The sequence below is a fragment of the Lithobates pipiens genome, unplaced genomic scaffold, assembly GCF_037356315.1.
Source record: "Lithobates pipiens isolate NorthernLeopardFrog02 unplaced genomic scaffold, aLitPip1_a1.2 Scaffold_23, whole genome shotgun sequence".
Lineage (NCBI taxonomy): Eukaryota > Metazoa > Chordata > Amphibia > Anura > Ranidae > Lithobates > Lithobates pipiens.
The window spans coordinates 23,959,406-23,979,756 of record NW_027507785.1 but is presented as its reverse complement, the minus strand read 5'-3'; the positions used below and the strand labels follow the sequence as shown (position 1 = coordinate 23,979,756).

The 20,351-nt window shown below is 47.2% G+C and overlaps 1 protein-coding gene across 4 annotated transcripts in view; it reads left to right on the top strand.

The window, feature by feature from the left end:
* Nucleotides 1–20,351, top strand: part of LOC143927337 (uncharacterized) — a 92,740-nt gene that overhangs the window by 26,402 nt on the left and 45,987 nt on the right. The gene's annotated exons all lie outside the window — the stretch shown is intronic.

Genomic DNA, 20,351 nt, shown 5'->3' with positions numbered 1-20,351 from the left:
AATTTTGTTGGGGTGGAACATCGCAGGACTGCGCAATGTCAGTTAAAGTGATGCAGTGCCGAATTGCATTAAAGTGCTCTGGTCAGGAAGGGGGTAAAATCTTCTGGGGCTGAAGTGGTTAAGGGCATGTCTGTATTTTGTAAGTTCTTCCTCTAATTTAATGGTAAGGGATTGTTTATGTTGACTTTCAAGACTGACTATTTTGTTGGATACGGTAGTTATTTATTTTTCTCTTTCCTTTTTTCTTCTAGCTACCCATTTTATAAATTCACCTCTGATTACACTCTTATGGGCTCCCCAGTTGTTTAGGGGGTTGGTATCTGATTCTAGGTTGGTTTCAAAGTACTTTTTAATGGATTCATGTATATTATCTTGTATGGTTTGATCAGTTTGTAGGGCCGAGTTGAGGCTCCAATTGAAAGTTTTAGGTTTGGGAGAATTTAATTTAAGAGTGATGGCGGTAGGGGCATGACCTGATATGGATATTATTCCAATTTCTTCTCTAGTTGATAAAATCTTTGGGAGATGAAGGTTAGATCAATTCTGGAATATCTTTTGTGTGTGTGTGTGGGGGGGGGGGGGATTGGGTGGCCGTTGGTGAGTTTGGAAATATTATTATTCTTGAAGTGTGTTTCTTGGAGGTAAACTATTGCAGGGTTAGCTTTTTTCAGCTCCTTCGATATCTTTGCCCTTTTTTCAGGGATATTGAGACCATTTCCCTAAGAGAGAATAGGCCATGTCAAGAGCTAAAATCAAAAACAAAAGGGAGAGGTGGTGAGATTATGGGTGAGAAAAGATTCTATAGGTTGCTACAGGGGAGAGGTTGACTCAATAGAGCCATATGTGAGTTTTGCTCAGAATTACACCTCAAAGGTGTTGAGCAGGCTGGTGTTTTTATTGCGGACCACCAGATGTTACCCCACCAGATGGGGTGAGTGGGAGGTGCGTTGGTGGACGCTTATAAGGGTGGTAATATGTGACAATAATCTTGTCTGGACTCTTGATTATCCGGGAGCGCTGGGATTTTATGTATGTAGTATTTAGGTTTGTGATCTCTGACCAGTTTGAACATTAACTCTTGAAACTGTAGTTGTGAGAAGTAAACAACCAGGGTATTTGAAACATAAGTAACTTTACTTTAGAAAAAAGGTACAACAATATGGTTACTGATATAAATTCTGAACCATTACCTGCATCTCATTGAACCCTGAGGGGCACCCACTCAAGTTCCGTCATTCCCAGATCCCAATGAGATGCAGCCATATCTCCCAAATGGGAGTGCAGCTAATAGAATGTAAAACATTACTAAGGTACAGCAATATGGTTCTTTACTATTTCTTAATCAGTTCCTGTTTTTATAAGTTTCCAGGGTGGCCAGCATCCAGCTACTATTTCCCTATGAAGCCTGCCTTGTTCCCCTTAGGATGTATGCGGGCGCAGGACACCTGTGCAGGCATGTGACCTAAAAAGTAGAATGAGGTTCTATGGTATTTCCTATATATTAATAACTTTAGGAATAAACCACATGGTCCAGAGTAACGTGTCCATTTTTGTAGAAGTGGAAAACGGACATATGTCATCCTTCCCTATTCTGTGTCTTTCTTGGTTCTTTAGCCCTGTCTTGGAGCTGTATTAAAGTAAGGTTTGTGGTGTATAGAGGTTAGTGTCCCTTATCTTACCCCAAGACAGTGGTACTCAGTCTGGAAGTCCTTAAGGAAGAGATTCTTTGGGTTTCGCTACAGGTGTGGAGAGGATCCTCTGCCATCGTTGATGTAAAAGATCTAGGATACAACTGTATTATTCGTTAGTCATATATAAGCAGAGTACACATAAAATTAACCAGTGTGTTTGATCCCAGTTCAGTGAGGGTATCATAATCTTTAAGGGTAGAGATTAATCTTTTGGAATATCAGATTGTCTCTCTATCTAATGAATGTTAACCTGGATGTTAGTCCGATCCTTAAACCCCATACACACTATCAGTTTTTCTGCTGAGTTTTCCTTCAGATTTACCAAAACCATATAATATGAGGTCAAACCTTAGGAGTTTCAATTTGTATGCAATCAGGCAGGCCCTTGCACTACATGGTTTTGGTAAATCTGAAGGAAAACTCAGCAGAAAAACTGATAGTGTGTATGGCGCTTTACATTCAGGTCTTGTAAGAGAAATCTTATCACACAGTCATTGGAAATAATATTCCAAAGCAAAAGTAGGACTCAGATCTCTTTGTTTCCTGAACACCTATGCTGGTATTTTCTGCTCTGACCATATAGGAGAATCATGTTAAAATTTGTAGAGATAAATGTTTCCCTTTGGGTGCTAGGTGGTCAATATTGTCCTGGTGGTTTTTCCTTATTCTTTTCTTGTTACGCTTAGGAGGGTGAGAGGTCTCTGGTGGTAGCATTGCTGGAAATACATAGCTCCCAACTGTCCCTGACATTGAGGGACTGTCCCTGATTTGGAGCAATGTCCCTCATTCCTCCTCATTTGTCCCTCATTTTGGTCTGAACTATATAGATGTATATAAAATGCACTTTTTATCTATCAAAAAGTATTTTCCAGCACTAAACCCCTGATTTCTAAATTGCTGCATTTGTAAATTACAAAAGTCAATATAAAGGAATAGTAGTGGTAACAAAAAGCACTTGAGGGTTTAACCAATCTTGTTTTTTTTGTACAATTCTCCTTTAAGGGGGCGTGGAAAGGGGTGTGTCCTATGCCTGCATACTTTTGCTGCTAAGTGTCCCTCATTCCCATCTAAAAAAGTTGGGAGGTATGGAAATAGGGTTCTGACTTGTGAAAGTGTCTGGTTTACTCTGTGGAGGGTTGGTTAGCTGGGCATGCTGTGATAGCAGATGAAAATTTGGGTTATGTCCTGTACACACAACCAGAAATTCCACCAGCAAAAGTCCGATGTGAGGTTTTGGTTGGAAATTGCGACCGTGTGTACGATCCATCGGACTTTTGCTGTTGAAATTCCCGCCAGCAAAAGATTGAGAGAGGGTTCTCTATTTTTCCGACGGAAAAAGTTCAGATCGGAAATTCCGATCGTCTTTACCAAGGTGTTCAGTCTTCTCATCTGCAACTGCATGGGTTCTTACTCTGATTACTGTATTCAGGAGGTTTCAGAGATTGAAGATCCTCTAGTGGCAGCTTTGTGGAAAATAGGAATCTAATCCTCAGCGTAAGGCCCCTTTCACACATGCGGACGGTATGTCCGTATTTCATCCATCCGTTTGCGGATGAAATACGGACATACATGCATCCCTATGGGATAGCGGGTGTCTGCGGATGAACATTCGCAGACACCCACTATTGTCCGCCTCCGCTACTGTCCGATTCTGCAGACGGAGGAAAATCCTATTTTTCTATCCGTCTGCAGAGCAGATCGGATGAACACGGACAGACGGTCCGTGCTCATCCGATCCCCCATAGAGGAGAGCGGAGAGCTGACAGGGCGGTCCCTGCACAGTGTGCCGGGACCGCCCTGTCCGCCGCCGGCTCAGCGGGGACAACGAAGCCATCCCTGCTGAGCGAGCGGATCATCACGGGGTGGATCATTACTGATCCGCCCCGTGTGAAAGAGGCCTTAAATGTGAAAAGAGAAAAAAAAAAAATAATAATTTGCCTGTGATGCATCCGTTGTGGGTATAGAGTATGTAACCTGTATTACAACAGCTGCATCAAACCATGCTTGCTTATTTATTAGTCTATGAGGCTGGTTTACTAGCAATGTTTAGTGTAGGTTGCCATCTAGTGTCCAAACTGTTAATAACATTCTTTATAACAGGTAAAGAAGAAAATTCTACAGGAGGGGAAAGAAAATGGTGGTTCAAACATGCTCAGCAAACCATGTGAGCTAAAAATGAACTTAAAAGTTTGTCTTTTGTTGTTGTTGTTCCTTTATGTGTGGTTGTTTTGTCTAGAGTCCCTTGATCTGGGGCTTTTGGTCGCAGGAGAGTTATAGATGGGTCTGCTTGTGTTTCTGTGCTGTTTTCGTTATTGAAAAAGGTGATTTTTCAAGAGACAAGCCTGGCATGGCAGGAGGGAGACGGAATTCTGCGTACCAGTCTGGGAGCTCAACTGGGGCTATCTGCAGCTTCTCAGAAAAATGCAACAAGTCATCCAGGACTCTGGGCATGAACTGTTTGCCATTATAGGTGGCTTGGAGTGCAAAGGGGAATTTCCACCTATAATCAATCTCTTTTTCTTTTAGGATTCCTAGTAGGGGTTTCAGGGCCCTTCTAGTTTTCAAGGTGAGAGGTCTTGGAAGAGCTGCACGTCTACTCTAGAGGTCGACCAATATGTGTTTTTCTCTGGCCGATATTTAGAAATCGCGGCGGCCGATATATGATGCAGATTTTTTTGGGCCGATATGTTAGTCCGATTTTTTGTTTTCCTTTGTCTTTTTTTTTTTTTCATAAAATCGAACACCTTTCACACTGGGGCATTTTTTTGCCAAACGGCTCCCCTGCAGTCTCCGTGTAAAAGCCTGAGTGCTTTCACACTGAGGCGATGCGCTGGCAGGACGTTAAAAAAAAATCCTGCAAGCAGCATCTTTGGAGCGGTGTATACCACTCCTCCACCACTCCTATCCATTGAAATGAATGGGGACCGCTGCCGAAGTGCCTGCAATGTGATTCGGCAGCGGCGCTTCTCGGGCTCATTTAACCCCTTCCTCGGCCGTTAGCTGGGTTATAAGCACCCTGCTAGCAGCCGAATAGCACCACTAAAATTACGGTAAAGCGCCACTAAAACTAGCAGCGTTTTACCATCAACACCTGCCTGCTCCAGTGTGAAAGCAGCCTTAAGTAATAAGTAGGGATGAGCCAAACACCCCCCGGTTCGGTTCGCACCAGAACTTTCGAACGGACCCCAAATTCGAACGAACGTTAGAACCCCATTGAAGTCTATGGGACTCGAACGTTCGAAATGAAAAGTGCTAATTTTAACGGCTAATATGCAAGATACTGTCCTAAAAAGGGTTTGGGGACCTGGCTCCTGCCCCAGGGGACATGGGTCAATGCCTAAAATGTTTTTAAAAATGGCCGTTTTGGCGGGAGCACTGATTTTAATGACGATTAAAGTGAAAAAAAAAAGTGAAATATTCCTTTAAATATGGTGCCTGGGGGGTGTCTGTAGTATGCCTGTGAAGTGCCACGTGTTTCCCGTGTTTAGAACAGTCCCTGCACAAAATGACATTAAACGGAAATAACACCATTTAAAACTGCTTGCGGTTTTAATGTTATATCTGGTTCCTGCAATATGGTTGAAAATCATTGAGAAAAATGGCATGGGTAGCCCTCCCTGCCCATTACCAGCCTATTTGGGTCTTGTACGCATATTAAGGGGAACCCTGTACCCATATTAAAAAAAGGAAATGCGTGTGGCCCCCAGGCCCTATATACTCAGAACAGCAGTATACAGGCGGTGCAAACAAGACAGGGACTGTGTAGGTTTGTTGTGTTACCGTATATACTCGAGTATAGGCCGACCCGAATATAAGCCGAGGCCCCCAATTTACCCCCAAAAAACTGGAAAACGTATTGACTCGTGTATAAGCCGAGGGTGAGACATGGCTGTCCATCCCTGTGTGTCCGTCCATCCCTGTGTGTGTGTCCGTCCATCCATCCCTGTGTGTGTGTCCATCCATCCATCCATCCCTGTGTGTGTGTCCGTCCATCCATCCCTGTGTGTGTATCCATCCATCCATCCATCCCTGTGTGTGTGTGTGTGTGTGTGTGTGTGTGTGTATCCATCCATCCATCCCTGTGTGTGTGTGTGTGTGTGTGTGTGTATCCATCCATCCATCCGTGTGTGTGTGTGTGTGTGTGTGTGTGTGTCCATCCATCCATCCATCCCTGTGTGTGTGTCCGTGCAGCCTTGTGTGTGTGTCCAGCCTACCTGTGTCCCGAGCCTCCGTCCCGAGCCGCCGTCGTCCCGAGCCTCCTCCGTCCCGAGCCTCCTCCGTCCCGTGCCTCCTCCGTCCCGTGCCTCCTCCGTCCCGTGCCTCCTCCGTCCCGTGCCTCCTCCGTCCCGTGTCGTGCCGATGGATCGCCGCTCCAGGATCGCCGCTCTTCTCGGCGGCCATTCTACAATTCAAAAGCCGCTCCTCCGCCTCCGCCTGTGATAGGCGGAACACTCAATTTCCCAGCAGCCTGTGTTCCGCCTATCACGGACATCCTCTCATCCTCGTCCGTAGTATGAGAATGAGCGGATGTCCATGATAGGCGGAACACTGACTGCTGGGAAATTCAGTGTTCCGCCTATCACAGGCGGAGGCGGAGAAGGAGGCGCGGCTTTTGAATTTTAATGTCCGCCGTCTGTCTGCTCGATACGCTGATCGAGCAGTCAGACAGCGGTGACTCGAGTATAAGCCGAGGGGGCACTTTCAGCCTCAAAAAAGAGGCTGAAAATCTCGGCTTATACTCGAGTATATACGGTAAGTTGAATCTGTTTGTAATTTTCAACTGGTACATTTTTAAAGTGTAGCTCCAGTCAAAAAAACTATTTTTAAGCTTTTTGGAAAACATAGGGAAGGGTTATCACCCCTGTATAATTTGTTTTGTCGTCCATCTTTTTTCATCTCACTTGCTGTTGTCTCCTTCCGTTTGCAAGTAGGAGATGTTTGTAAATTGGATGTTTGAAAGTAGGGGCCTGCCCTATATGCTCTGCAGAAATGGTGGAACAAGGTGTTGGTTTTGCCACAACATTGTAAGCCCTCAAAGTGACTCTTGGTGGGTGCTGGAGCGCCCTGCTGTGAACGATTATATCAAGAATTGTAATTACATGCCATTGTTGAACAGTGGTAGAAAAATTGACCTTTGGTGGTTGTGGTGCTGGTGCCACAACACTATAAGTCCTCACCGTTACTCTGGGTGGGCACAGGAAGGGGCCCTCCTGTGAAATATTATATCAAGAATTGTAATTACATGTCCCTGTTAAACAGGGGCAGAAAAATTGGGCCTTAGGCACTGGTGCTGGTGCCACCACACTGCAACCTCTGCCATATACTCTAGTTTTATTGCAGGAATTAGCCCTGCTGCAAAGCATTGCATCAAAAATTGTACTTAAACGCCCCTGTTAAACAGGGGCAGAAAAATTGGGCCTTAGGCACTGGTGCTGGTGCCACCACACTGCAACCTCTGCCATATACTCTAGTTTTATTGCAGGAATTTGCCCTGCTGCAAAGCATTGCATCAAAAATTGTAATTAAACGCCCCTGTTAAACAGGGGCAGAAAAATTGGGCCTTAGGCACTGGTGCTGGTGCCACCACACTGCAACCTCTGCCATATACTCTAGTTTTATTGCAGGAATTAGCCCTGCTGCAAAGCATTGCATCAAAAATTGTACTTAAACGCCCCTGTTAAACAGGGGCAGAAAAATTGGGCTGATGGCATCAACCAGAACCAGAAATGTTCTTCCAACATATCAGCGGAGGAGGAAGAGGATAGACAATCAACATAACAGGACAGTCACTCAGCATCAGCATAGGCAGTCTTGAAGGGATGTGGTATTTCAAAAAAAATTATTCGGTTACATCAGCTTCAGGTGCTTGGTAGCTGTGGGTGATCCAAGACTGATTCATCTTGATGAAGGTCAGTCGATCAACTGATTCGGTGGACAGGCGCACCCTGTGATCGGTAACAAAGCCACCAGCAGCACTGAAGGTGCGTTCCGAAAGAACGCTAGATGCAGGACAGGCCAGTAGCTCAATTGCATACTGTGCAAGCTCTGGCCAGTGATCCATCCTCAAGACCCAGTAAGCCAGAGGATTTTCGGTGGGAAAGGTGTCCAAGTCTGACCTTGCCCCTAGGTATTCCTGCACCATGTAAATCAGACACTGGCGATGGGTGCTGGAACCGATCATACCTTGGGGCTGCGGACTAAAAAATTGTCTGAAAGCATCAGTCAGACGGCCACCTTCTCCACCGCTCCTTCTGACCGATGCCTCAGCAACACGTTGTCCAGGACCAGGAGTTTGTAACCTCCCAGTCTCTGGGAACGCGTTGCACAGACCTTTCTGCAAGGCCTCCCGGAGATGTCTCATCCTCTGCTCCCTCTGCGATGGCAAGATAAGGTCGGCAACCTTACCCTTGTATCGTGGATCAAGGAGAGTGGCCAGCCAGTAATGGTCCCTCTCCTTGATCCGAAGAATACGAGGATCCTTCCGCAGGCTTTGCAGGATCAGGGAGGCCATGCAGCGTAGGTTAGCTGAGGCATTCAGTCCGGAGTCCTCTGGGTCACTAAGGACAACATGATCCGCAGCTACCTCCTCCCAGCCACGTACAAGTCCACGTGTTTCTTGGGACTGTAAATCATCCCTACAAGACTGCTGCTGCTGCTGCTGATGCTGAGTGCCAGCCTCCACCTCCACGCTGACACAATCATCCTCCTCCTCCTCTTCCTCCTCCTCATCCTCTTCCTGTGTGATGGGTGGCACAGCAGGAACACTGTCTGGATAAAGGGGGCCTTGAGAGGCAAGGAAGTCCTCCTCTTCCTGCCTCTGTTCTGCCTCAAGTGCCCTGTCCATTATTCCACGCAGCGTATGCTCCAAGAGGTGGACAAGAGGTACAGTGTCACTGATGCATGCACTGTCACTGCTCACCATCCTTGTGGCCTCCTCAAACGGTGACAGGACAGTGCATGCATCCCTGATCATGCCCCACTGGCGTGGTGAGAAAAAACCGAGCTCCCCTGACCCTGTCCTGGTGCCGTAGTCGCACAGGTACTCATTGATGGCCCTCTGCTGCATGTGCAGCCGCTGCAGCATGGCCAATGTTGAGTTCCATCTGGTGGGCATGTCACATATAAGGCGGTTCTTGGGCAGGTTCAACTCCTTTTGGAGCTCAGCCAGCCGAGCACAGGCATTAAATGATCGGCGGAAATGCACACAGACTTTCCTGGCCTGCTTCAGGACATCCTGTAAGCCGGGGTACCTGCCCAAGAACCGCTGCACCACGAGGTTAAGGACGTGAGCTACACAGGGCACATGGGTCAGTTGTCCCTGTTGGAGGGCGGAGAGGAGGTTGGTGCCATTGTCGCAAACCACCATTCCTGGCTTAAGCTGGCGTGGCGTCAACCACCTCTCGGCCTGCCCCTGCAGAGCTGACAAAACATCCGCCCCAGTGTGGCTCCTGTCCCCCAAACAAACCAGCGCAAGCACGGCATGGCATCGTTTTGCCTGCGTACTTGCGTAGCCCCTGGAACGCCTACGAAGCACAGCTGGTTCTGAGGACAGAGCACTGGAAGAGGCCATGGAGGAAGAAGAAGAGGAGGGGGTGGAGGAGAGAGGTGTGTCACAACCAATAGTAGCATTTTGGAGGCGTGGTGGCGGAACAACCTCCAACACTACTGCACCTTGTCCTGCATCCTTCCCAGCTGCCAGAAGAGTGACCCAATGGGCCGTGAAAGACAGGTAACGTCCCTGTCCATGCCTGCTGGACCATGAGTCAGCGGTAATATGCACCTTACCGCTGACCGCCCTGTCCAGCGAGGCAAGGACATTGCCTTCCACATGCCGGTAGAGAGCCGGAATCGCCTTCCGTGAGAAAAAGTGGCGTTTGGGGACCTGCCACTGAGGAACCGCACATTGTACAAACTCACGGAAGGGGGCCGAGTCTACCAACTGAAAAGGCAGCAGTTGAAGTGCTAGCAATTTAGCCAAGCTAGCATTCAACCGCTGGGCATGTGGATGGCTGGGAGTGAACTTCTTTCGCCGGTCCAGCAGCTGGGGCAGGGACATATGCCTGCTATAATCGGACGTGGGTGTACCGCTAGCAGAGTTCCCGGAAGCACTTGGCTTCATTCCTCTCAGAGCAGGTTTCAGAGAGGACTGAAGGTCTAATGGGGTTGGAGATGCCAGCTGATGAGGAGCAAGGAGAGGTCCGCTTTGTTCTTTGGTGTGGGTCTTTGAGGTACGCTTGCCAACGAGCTGCATGGCAGGTCAACATATGTCTGGTCAAGCATGTGGTGCCCAAGCGGCTGATGTTTTGGCCACGTGAGATACGCTTGAGACATATGTTGCAAATAGCAGCGGTGCGATCTGATGCACTCGTCTCAAAAAAGGCCCACACCAAAGAACTTTTAGAATAACGCGCAGAGGCAGCGCTCTGCACAGGCGGAGCTCTGCGGTGTGATTCAGTCGGTGTGCTGCCCCTAAGCTGGCCCCCGGAGGGCATCCTGCCTCGTTAGACATGTGCCTCCTCCTCCTCCTCCTCCTCCTCCCTCCTTCCAGGCACCCACGTGGAGTCAGTGCCCTCATCATCCCCTCCCTCTTCATCGCTGTAGCAAACCTGGCAGTATGCTGCAGCTTGTGGAACATGACTGCCAGATTGCTGTCCTTCTTGAGCATCCCCTCTCTCTGCGCTCACACTACTGCCTTCCTCTAGCTGAGTGTCATCATCAGAGCCCACAAAACACTGGGCATCCTCCTGGAGCATGTACCCAACACTGTGCTCAAAGAGTTCAGGAGACTCCTCAGGAGGACGTGGTGGGTCTAGGGAAGGAGTCACTGATGATGACATTGAGAGGAGGGAAGACGATGCGTTGGCAGCTGCTTTGCTACTACCCTGAGACTGGGTGAGAGATGATGAGGAGGATGAAGAGGGCTTGGTCATCCACTCTACCAAGTCGTTGGCATGTTGCGGTTCAACATGTCCAGCTGCCGAAAAGAAGGACAAGCATGTCCCATGGCCACGTGCTGATGACAATGCACCGCGTCCACGACCAGCACTGATGTCTCTAGACACAGAGCATGCTTGCCCTCTTTTATCGGCTCGCGCCTGTCTGCCTCTCCTTGCTGGCCTTCCAGACATGGTAATGGCCTGAAGGGAGTTGGGTAAAACAGCAGTTGGGTAGTGTATATTGTGCTGGAGGCACACAACACCCACTAACTCCTGCAGATGCCTTTATTATAGAACACCAGAGATAAAGGGGTATATACAGATGTATACTGTGCTGTGCTGGAGGCACACACAACTTCCAATAACTCCTGCAGATGGCAAGTGGGCTCAAATAGAGAACAGCTATGTAGGTGGATATAGCGGTATGTACTGGGTACAGAGCACGCAGACAGCACGCACTATCTCCTAACACTACTGGGTACAGAGCACGCAGACAGCACGCACTATCTCCTAACACTACTGACTGCAAGCTCTATTATAAAAGATAGATCACTACTACTAGCTATATAGGTGAGGTGAATATAGCGGTGTATACTGCGGTCAGGGCACGCAGACAATAACCAGAGAACACCAGAGATAAAGGAGTATATACAGATGTATACTGTGCTGTGCTGGAGGCACACACAACTTCCAATAACTCCTGCAGATGGCAAGTGGGCTCAAATAGAGAACAGCTATGTAGGTGGATATAGCGGTATGTACTGGGTACAGAGCACGCAGACAGCACGCACTATCTCCTAACACTACTGACTGCAAGCTCTATTATAAAAGATAGATCACTAGCTATATAGGTGAGGTGAATATAGCGGTGTATACTGCGGTCAGGACACGCAGACAATAACCACTACACAACAGCAAGATAGAAAATCGGCCGAAAATGATCGGTGTGTACTGTGTTGAAGCTACACAGAACACCCACTGCTTCAGACGCCAACACACTACACGAGGCCGCCACGATGGCGGCCTTATATAGTGTGGGGCGTGCACTACACAGCCTGAGCTATGATTGGCCACAGGCATCCTGCCTGTGGCCAATCATGGCTCTCCTCGCTGCTGGCGCTGCGATTGGCCAAGCATGCGGGGTCACAGTGCATGCTTGGCCAATCATGAGCCAGCAATGCACTGCGCCATCGCAGTGCATTGTGGGCCGTGAGCGCCACACGAATTTGATGTGAACGGACCAAAATGTTCGGACTTCGCCGAACGGACGAACAGCCAATGTTCGAGTCGAACGTACGTTCGACTCGAACACGAAGCTCATCCCTAGTAATAAGTGATACTACATCTTAAATATTAAATACACAAAAACAGGTAATCAAAACTTTTGGATGAAAAAAATGGGCTAACTTTACTGTTTTAGTTTTTTTTTCAATCATTAGTGTATTTTTTCCAAAAAAATTGCATTTGAAAGACCGCTGCGCAAATACCGTGTGGCATAAAATATTGCAACAAGCGCTATTTTATTCCCTAGGGTCCCTAGGGTCTCTGTTAAAAAATATATATATAATTTTTGGGGGTTCTAAGTGATTTTCTAGCAGAAAATACAGGATTTTTACTTGTAAGCAACAAGTGTCAGAAAAGATTTAGTCTTTAACCACTTCAGCCCCGGACCATTTTGCTGGCCAAAGACCAGACCACTTTTTGCGATTCGGCACTGCGTCGCTGAGCGGTAATGCGACCTGGCTCCCAAACAAAATTGACGTCCTTTTTTTCCCACAAATAGAGCTTTCTTTTGGTGGTATTTGATCACCCCTGCGGTTTTTATGTTTTGCGCTATAAACAAAAATAGAGCGCCAATTTCGAAAAAAAACGCATTATTTTTTACTTTTTGTTATAATAAATATCCCCCAAAAATATATAAAAATTTTTTTTTTCCCCTCAGTTTAGGCCAATACGTATTCTTCTACATATTTTTGGTAAAAAAAAATTCGCAATAAGCGATTATTGATTGGTTTGCACAAAAGTTATAGCGTTTACAAGATAGGGGATAGTTTTATGACATTTTTATTAATAATTTTTTTTTTTACTAGTAATGGCAGCGATCAGCGATTTTTATTATGACTGCGACATTATGGCAGACACATCGGACATTTTTGACACGTTTTTGGGACCATTGTCATTTATACAGCAATCACTGCTATACAAATGCAGTGATTCCTGTGTAAATGACACTGGCAGTGAAGGGGTTAACCAGTGGGTGGCAGTGTAGGGGTTAAGTGTTCCTAGGGGTGTGTTACTAACTGTGGGGGGCTGGGCTTTCTTTTAGTGAACACTGATCTCAGCTCCAATCACATGGAGCAGAGATCAGCGTCACTTGTTGCTAGGCAGAACAGGGAGATGCCGTTTACAACAGCATCTCCCAGTTTAGCCGCCCCGTGAGACGATCGCGGATATGCCTGCGGTGATCGAGTCCGCGGGACCCACAACCGGACCCACGGGGGTCCCGACCAGCGGTGCGCTCGCGATGGCCGGGCGGCATTTAAAATTGGACGTACCTGTATGCCAACATGCCTGCCCGTGCCATTCTGCTGACGTACATTGGCGTGCGCCGGTCGGGAAGTGGTTAAATGGTTAAACTGAGAACTCCTACACACCAAGTTCAGTTCATTGATAAGTAGAAACATTGTATCTCTTTGGTCTTTTCTTGGCAGACCGCCCAGAGACAAGTTTCTCCATGGAAGACCTAGTTAACTTGCATTGACTTCTATTACAGAAGTCATTTGCAAGTTGTGCTGAAGTTATAATTGGTCTTCTTTATCAGCACAATCAGCCAATGCCGATTAACCACTTCAATACCAGGCACTTAAACACCTTCCTGCCCAGACCAATTTTGAGCTTTCAGCGCTGTCGCACTTTGAATGACAATTGCGCAGTCATGCTACACTGTACCCAAATGAAATTTTTATCATTTTTTTCCCACAAATAGAGCTTTCTTTTGGTGGTATTTGATCACCTCTACGGTTTTTATTTTTTGCGCTACAAATAAAAAAATACCGAAAATGTTGAAAAAAAAAATTTTTTTTTTGTTTCAGTTTCAAAACTTTGTAAATAAGTACGATTTCTACTTCACTGATGGGCACTGATGGGGCTACACTGATGGGCACTGATAAGACGGCACTGATGGGCACCAATGATGTGGCACCAGTGAGGTGGCAATGATGAGGTGGCATTGATGGACACTGATAGGCGGTACTGACAGGCGGCACTGATGGGCGACACGGATGGGCGACACAGATGGACACTGATAGGTGGCACAAATTGGCACTGATAGCTGGCACGGATTGGCATGGATGGGCGGCACAGATGGGCATGGATAGGCGACACAGATGGGCATGGATAGGCGGCACAGATGGGCATGGGTGGGCACTGATAGGCGGCACAGGTGGGCACTGATAGGCGGCACAGATGGGCACTGATAGGCAGCACAGGTGGGCACTGATAGGCGGCACAGGTGGGCACTCATAGGCAGCATTGGTGTTATACTGTACTAATGGATGCCAATGAGTGCCAAACAATAATGCATGCCAATCAGTGATGCCCATTGTGGGCACTGATTGGCATCCATTATGGGCACTGATTGGCATCCATTATGCTGAGTGGCATCCCTGGTGGTCTAGGGAGGATTACCTTTTGCTTAGCATCCCTGGTGGTCTGGTGGCGTCCCTGGTGGACCAGTGTGGGCATCCTTGGGGGGCTGTGCTGATAATCGATCAGCACAGACCCCCCCTGTCAGAGGAGCAGCCGATCGGCTCTCCTCTACTCGCGTCTGACAGACGCGAGTGAGGAAAAGCCGATCACCGGCTCTTCCTATTTACACTGTGATCAGCTGTGATTGGACATGGCTGATCACGTGGTAAAAAGTCTCCGTCGGAGACTCTTTACCGAGATCGTAGTTGCCGGGTGTCAGACTGACACCCCGCAACAACGATCGCCGCGATGCGCGCCCCCGGGGCGCGCAGCGGCTCATAATCCTGATCACGTCATATGACGTCCGATCAGGATTATGAAACCACTTTGCCACCGTCAATTTGTAATAGGGCGGGCGGCAAGTGGTTAATTAAAAAACGCCAAATATCGGCCGATATATATCGGTCAACCGCTAGTCTACTCCATTAAATGTGATCAGTTCATTTGTTCTGGCTTTCTGCAGGATTTCCTCTTTAAGGCAAAAATTTAGGATACAGCAGAGGATGTCTCTAGGAGGCGTATTATCAGGGGCTCTGGGTCTCAGGGCTCTGAGGTCTATCAAATTCAATGGGAGAAGCTTCAGGTCTCTCAATTACATTATTGAAAATGGAAGATAATGAAGGTTTCATTTGTTCAGGGGGTGACAGATTCAGGGACTCCCCCTCACTCTTATGTTGTGTCTTCTCCTCCTGTTATCCAGGTCCTCAATCTGTCTATTCATATCAATCATATGTTGAGAATGAGAAGCTGTAATGTCATCCAGCCTGATTAGAGCTCTGTCCCTTCATTTTCCTGCCCTCTCATTCATTGAAATTTGTTCAGTAAGCCTCAGTAAGTCAGTCTTTAGGTCAGTGATGGCAACTGAGAGTGAGTTCTTGATGTCTGCAGCTATTTATGTCGTATCTGCAAATGTTGGTGGATGACTAGCAGTCACTTTACCTCTGGTGGAGTCCTCAGACGCAGGGAGGGAGATTTCATCATCCTCCATGTGCTCCTCTCCTGCCGTTCTGTGAGCCGGCTCCATCTTGGATCTTCCACCACCACTGCTGTAGTGATATTTGCTGAGGTTTGCCAGTGAGTACTTGCCTTTAGGGGTTCCCAAAGAATGCAGGGCTCTATTGTGTGTCCCCCTCTTGAGCAGGGTGGACATTTTTGGCCAAGAATCAGGTCGTTTTCAGCTCCCAGCACTCTCTGGATGCTGGAGCTCCTTCATTCTGCTTCCATCCACGCTGCTCGCCAAGCCACGCCCCCCGATTCTTCTTTCTTCCACTCACTCTCCAATCTTCAGTTAAATTTTGCGAAATCCAGGGCTCTAAACATCCTTATCCTTATACACATTGCCAAGCCAACTTCCCCTTTGTCTGGGATCCCAACACCATCACTTATCTCAGTATCCAACTACCGGCAAAATTAGAGGACCTATATTCTATTTCCTCCCTATCTTCAAAACCATCCAGTAAGATCTCCAGAAATTGGACCTCTCAGTTCGAGAGGGCAGCAATTGTGAAAATGATTATCCTTCCCAGACTCTTATACCTCATGCAGACTGTACCAATCCAACTTCCATTCACATTTTTTTCCACATACAAACACATATGCAAAAACTTAATTTGGGCCTCCAAACACCCTTGATTAGGTTGGGCCAGGCTAGTAAGCCCTAAACTGAAAGGAAGACTTGGACTCCCAGATATCTATAAATACTATTTGTCTTGCCATTTGGCAAAAAAAATTGACTGGCACCTCCACATAAAGGCCAAAGGCTGGATCAGACTTGAGGAATTGTTCTCCCAACTGCCAATCCATCACCTACCTTGGATCAGACAGAACTCTATCTCTAAAGACATCACCGCCCACCCCCTAATGGGTCCCATATTACAGAATTTTTGGACCGTGTGCAAAAGGTTGAAAATTGCTTCTTTACTCGGGCCGCTGACCCCTATCAACTGAAACCCCGTTTTCCCATCAGGGCTTACAGAGCTCAACACACATAGTCTACACGGGGACCAATCAACTAGGGTGGAAACATTCTTTAATAAGGGTAACCTCTTACAATCTCAAGCCCTTTCCTCCAGTTACCCTGATGAAAACATTACCTTCTTCAAGTTCCTACAGATCAGACACTTCTTAACTAGCTCCAAACCATTCTCCAATTGGTGCAGAGAACACATCCCCTTCGAAACAATCTGCTCTAAAGCAGAGCCCCAAAGACACCTGATCTCAGACAGATATTCCCTACTGTTCACAGATAACAATCCCAAAGACAACTCAACCAGTCAACAATGGGAAAGGGAACTAACAATTGACCTCTCAAAGGAGGACCGGGAGCGAACACTCTCTCACATACACATAGGGTCCACAAACATCTCTGCACAGTAGAACACATTGAAAATCTATTCAAGGTGGTATAGAACCCCAGACAAAATTCACAAATACCATCCCAATATTTCTCCCCTGTGTTGGAGATGCAACATGTCCCGCGGCTCTCTGCTTCACATATGGTGGGACTGCCAACAGATACAACCCTACTGGAAAGAAATACACCGTTTGATTTCTCATATAACGACCTACAGCTCAGACTTCACATCAGCTCAATATTTACTTCAAACACCTTACTCCACTTGACCTACAAACGATCTCTTAGCCCTTGTACACACGGTGGGACATTCCGACAACCAAATCCATCGGATTTTGTCCGGTGGATTTTGTCCGAAACTATTGCATACACACGGGCAGACAAAGTTGTGGGAAAATCCGATCGCTCAGAACGTGATGACGTTATTTAGTTATGACGGGACTACGTTCAGGCTAGTAGCCAATAGCTTTGATGTAGGAATTTGATCTGAGCATGCGTGGCGCTTTGTCCGATCGGAATTCTCTACACATGATCGGAGTATGTCCGATCGGAGGATTTTGTCTGAAAATTTTACCAACAAGTTGGAAAACTTGGTCCATCGGAACAGTCCGATGGAGACCACACACAGTTGGAATATCGGACAAAACGGTCCGATCAGACAAATTCCGTCAGAATCTCCGACCGTGTGTACAAGGGCTTACTGGACACCTTATCAACGCAGCCAAAAAGTGTATAACTCGCTTAAACGCGTAGACAGGATTGCTGAAATGGAAGACCAAATCCAACAGGCGAGGGATACCACAACAAAGTTTAACAAAACTTGGGCATGCTGGACTCACTTCACAGAATCAGCAGAATTCCGCAGTGTATCAAAATCTACCCCATAGCTTGACCTTGGGGCACCTATTAAGCTTAAAATAACTAACCGGAAATGCGCATGTGATGGACGCCTGAACACAGGGCTCTGCTCCACTCAGATCATTCCGCTCACCCCACAGCGCAGCACCGGCATATAGAGCAGTCATATCGGGACCGGTGGACTCTGTGATCCCTGGGGCACATTTATATGTTCAAGGGGATAGCGAGGAGAGACCTGGGGACACAATTTGCAGCACTCCCGGGAGCGGCTGAAAAAACTAAGATGGCAGCAGAGCAGCCACCACAGGAGCCTCACACAAGTCTGGCAGGCAATTCTTCATGGCGAGACAGGCTACAGGAGGAAGGTATGTGGAGGGGCACATTCTCCCACACACAGCGGAGGCCCCCTGTCCCCAGCCAGTACAGTCTCCTTATTAAATCAAACCCTGGAGGAAATACAGGGGCTCTCCTCAGCAGGAGTAATCACTTCTCGGCCTAATCCCCTCTATCAGGAGGCAGCACAGTTTACCTCACAGCCACAGCATGTCTCACAGCATCAGGACATTTCTCTCATGTTTTCCAAATTTTCTGAAATGCTAGATAAGGGCTTAGCCCAGACTGCAGCCAGAATTACTTCTGATATAAAAGCTGATCTCCAGATGCTGGGTTCTCGCATTGAAAGCATTGAAAACAAAGTGGATGCTACGATCGATTGAGTGAATAAAAATACTGATCGTTTCCAGGAACTGCACGATCAATTAGAGGGGGCTTTAGCGAAGATCGATGATTTGGACAATAGATCCAGAAAGCTGAACTTTAGGATTAGAGGACTGCCTGAGTCTATAACGGATGTCACAGAGGCAGTTCACTCACTAATCAAAAATCTCATTCCTGACATTAGGGCCCATAGATTGGAGCTGGACCGAGCACATAGGGCCTTCGAACCCCCACGTCAAGATGGCCTTCCTCGCGACATTGTGGTTAAACCCCATTATTACAGTGTTAATGAGGAGATCATGAAGAGAGCTCGGGCCACCCCGCAGATTCAGTCGATGGGACACCAAATACAAATCTATTTGGACATTTCCCCCTTTACTATCCAAAAGAGGAGAACACTTAAACCACTTCTGACTGAGCTAACACAAAGGAACATTAAGTACTGGTGGCTCTTCCATTTTAGCTTAAAATTTGACCACAACAGTAAATCCTTTTCGCTTTTCATCACTCCAGGAGGGAGAATGCTTACTTCACAAATTGGGCCTTCTTACTAAGGATCCTCCTTCCCCTATGCAGGCCTCTTCATCAGGAATGTCCAAACGACCACCTCCATCAAGCCCTCTGACCTCCCTCTGGATGACCCCCAAACATAAGAAAGCTAAAGATGGCCTTCCCCCCTGATTCTATGGGGGTCTCTACACATCCACCATATTCTCATTTTTTTTTTCTCTCCTGGGTTAGGATATATCTACACCACAGGAATTTTTGACCACTTGATCTTTATCCGTTGATGTTTTAATAACATGGATTCTCCACGCTGTGAGACTCGAATACTACTCCTTCTTTCTCATTAGCTGGACTTTTGCCATGTTTACTTCATATTGATTTCTGAGTGGATCCTTCTTCATTGTTCTCTGTCCTTATCTGCATACTGTAGGGGATGGCTTCTCCCCCTCCCCGTTTTTTGTGGCCCCTTTCCAGAGGAGATTAGCAACCGCTTTCGGAAGCTCATCGTAACAATATGGCGGAACTGTCAGTGGTCCCTGATGTGACCATACCAACTTCCGATTCAGGTCTCTATAGGGATGTCCATATATTGATTGACTTAACTTGCTTGCTCCTCAAGATCCACTAGCACGATTGAGGTGCCCTCCACAGAAGCATTTGCATCTCCTTCCCTATTGACCAGGACAGAGCTGAATATAGTTTTCACGACTCCCACCCACCGCCTATCTTCTCATCCATCACCTCCCCCTCATGTGTGTTTTTCCATTTGGGACTCTTGAGCTGGATCCACTTGAAACTCATGATTATGGGCTCATATAGTTCCTGCTGCCATTTCTAGGTTCCTTCCCAAAATTTTTGACACACCCTATATTCCGGCTTCTCCTTTTTGTTTTTATAAGGGACTGTTGTTGAAGCAGCTTTGGTGTTTATTAATGTTTTTCTGTACGAATATTATTAGGGGTGCGGGGATCGGAGTGGGCTTTCTGCGCACTCCTCCGCACTTGAGGTGGTTGACCCTTGTGGTCGGGCCACTCCTGGTTCAGGTATTTCCCCAATTATGGGGGATGCTACATTTACTTCTCCTGGTGGGATGACTCCATGTCCATCCTTACCTCAGAGCTCTCCTTTCTCTGTTCCTATACCTGTCATTCTTTTTCTTCTCTCTAGTCTTAACCTCTCTACTTCTCTTTCCAAATTTAGAAGTGGTCTCGCTCCTTAGCGGTGATCGGATGGAGGTCTCGGCAGTGGCGCCGCCCCCCCCCCCCCCTCCAGGCATTTTTTTTCAAATGGCCCTTTAAAAAAAATTTTTTTTTAAAAAGTCCTTAAGTGCACTGTGTACGAGTGCCGGACACAGTGCAGCTCTGGACACAGTGCACTATGTGAAGCGCCACGTCAACGCAATCACAAGATTGCAGACTCGGCCCTTCATTTGCAGGGTTTTAGCCCGCCTTGTGGCGCAATGAAAAGTGCCGATCTGCATCTGCCCGGCGCCCATAGGTCTACTATGCTATGTGCTTTGAGTGACAGACTAGTTAGTCTGTC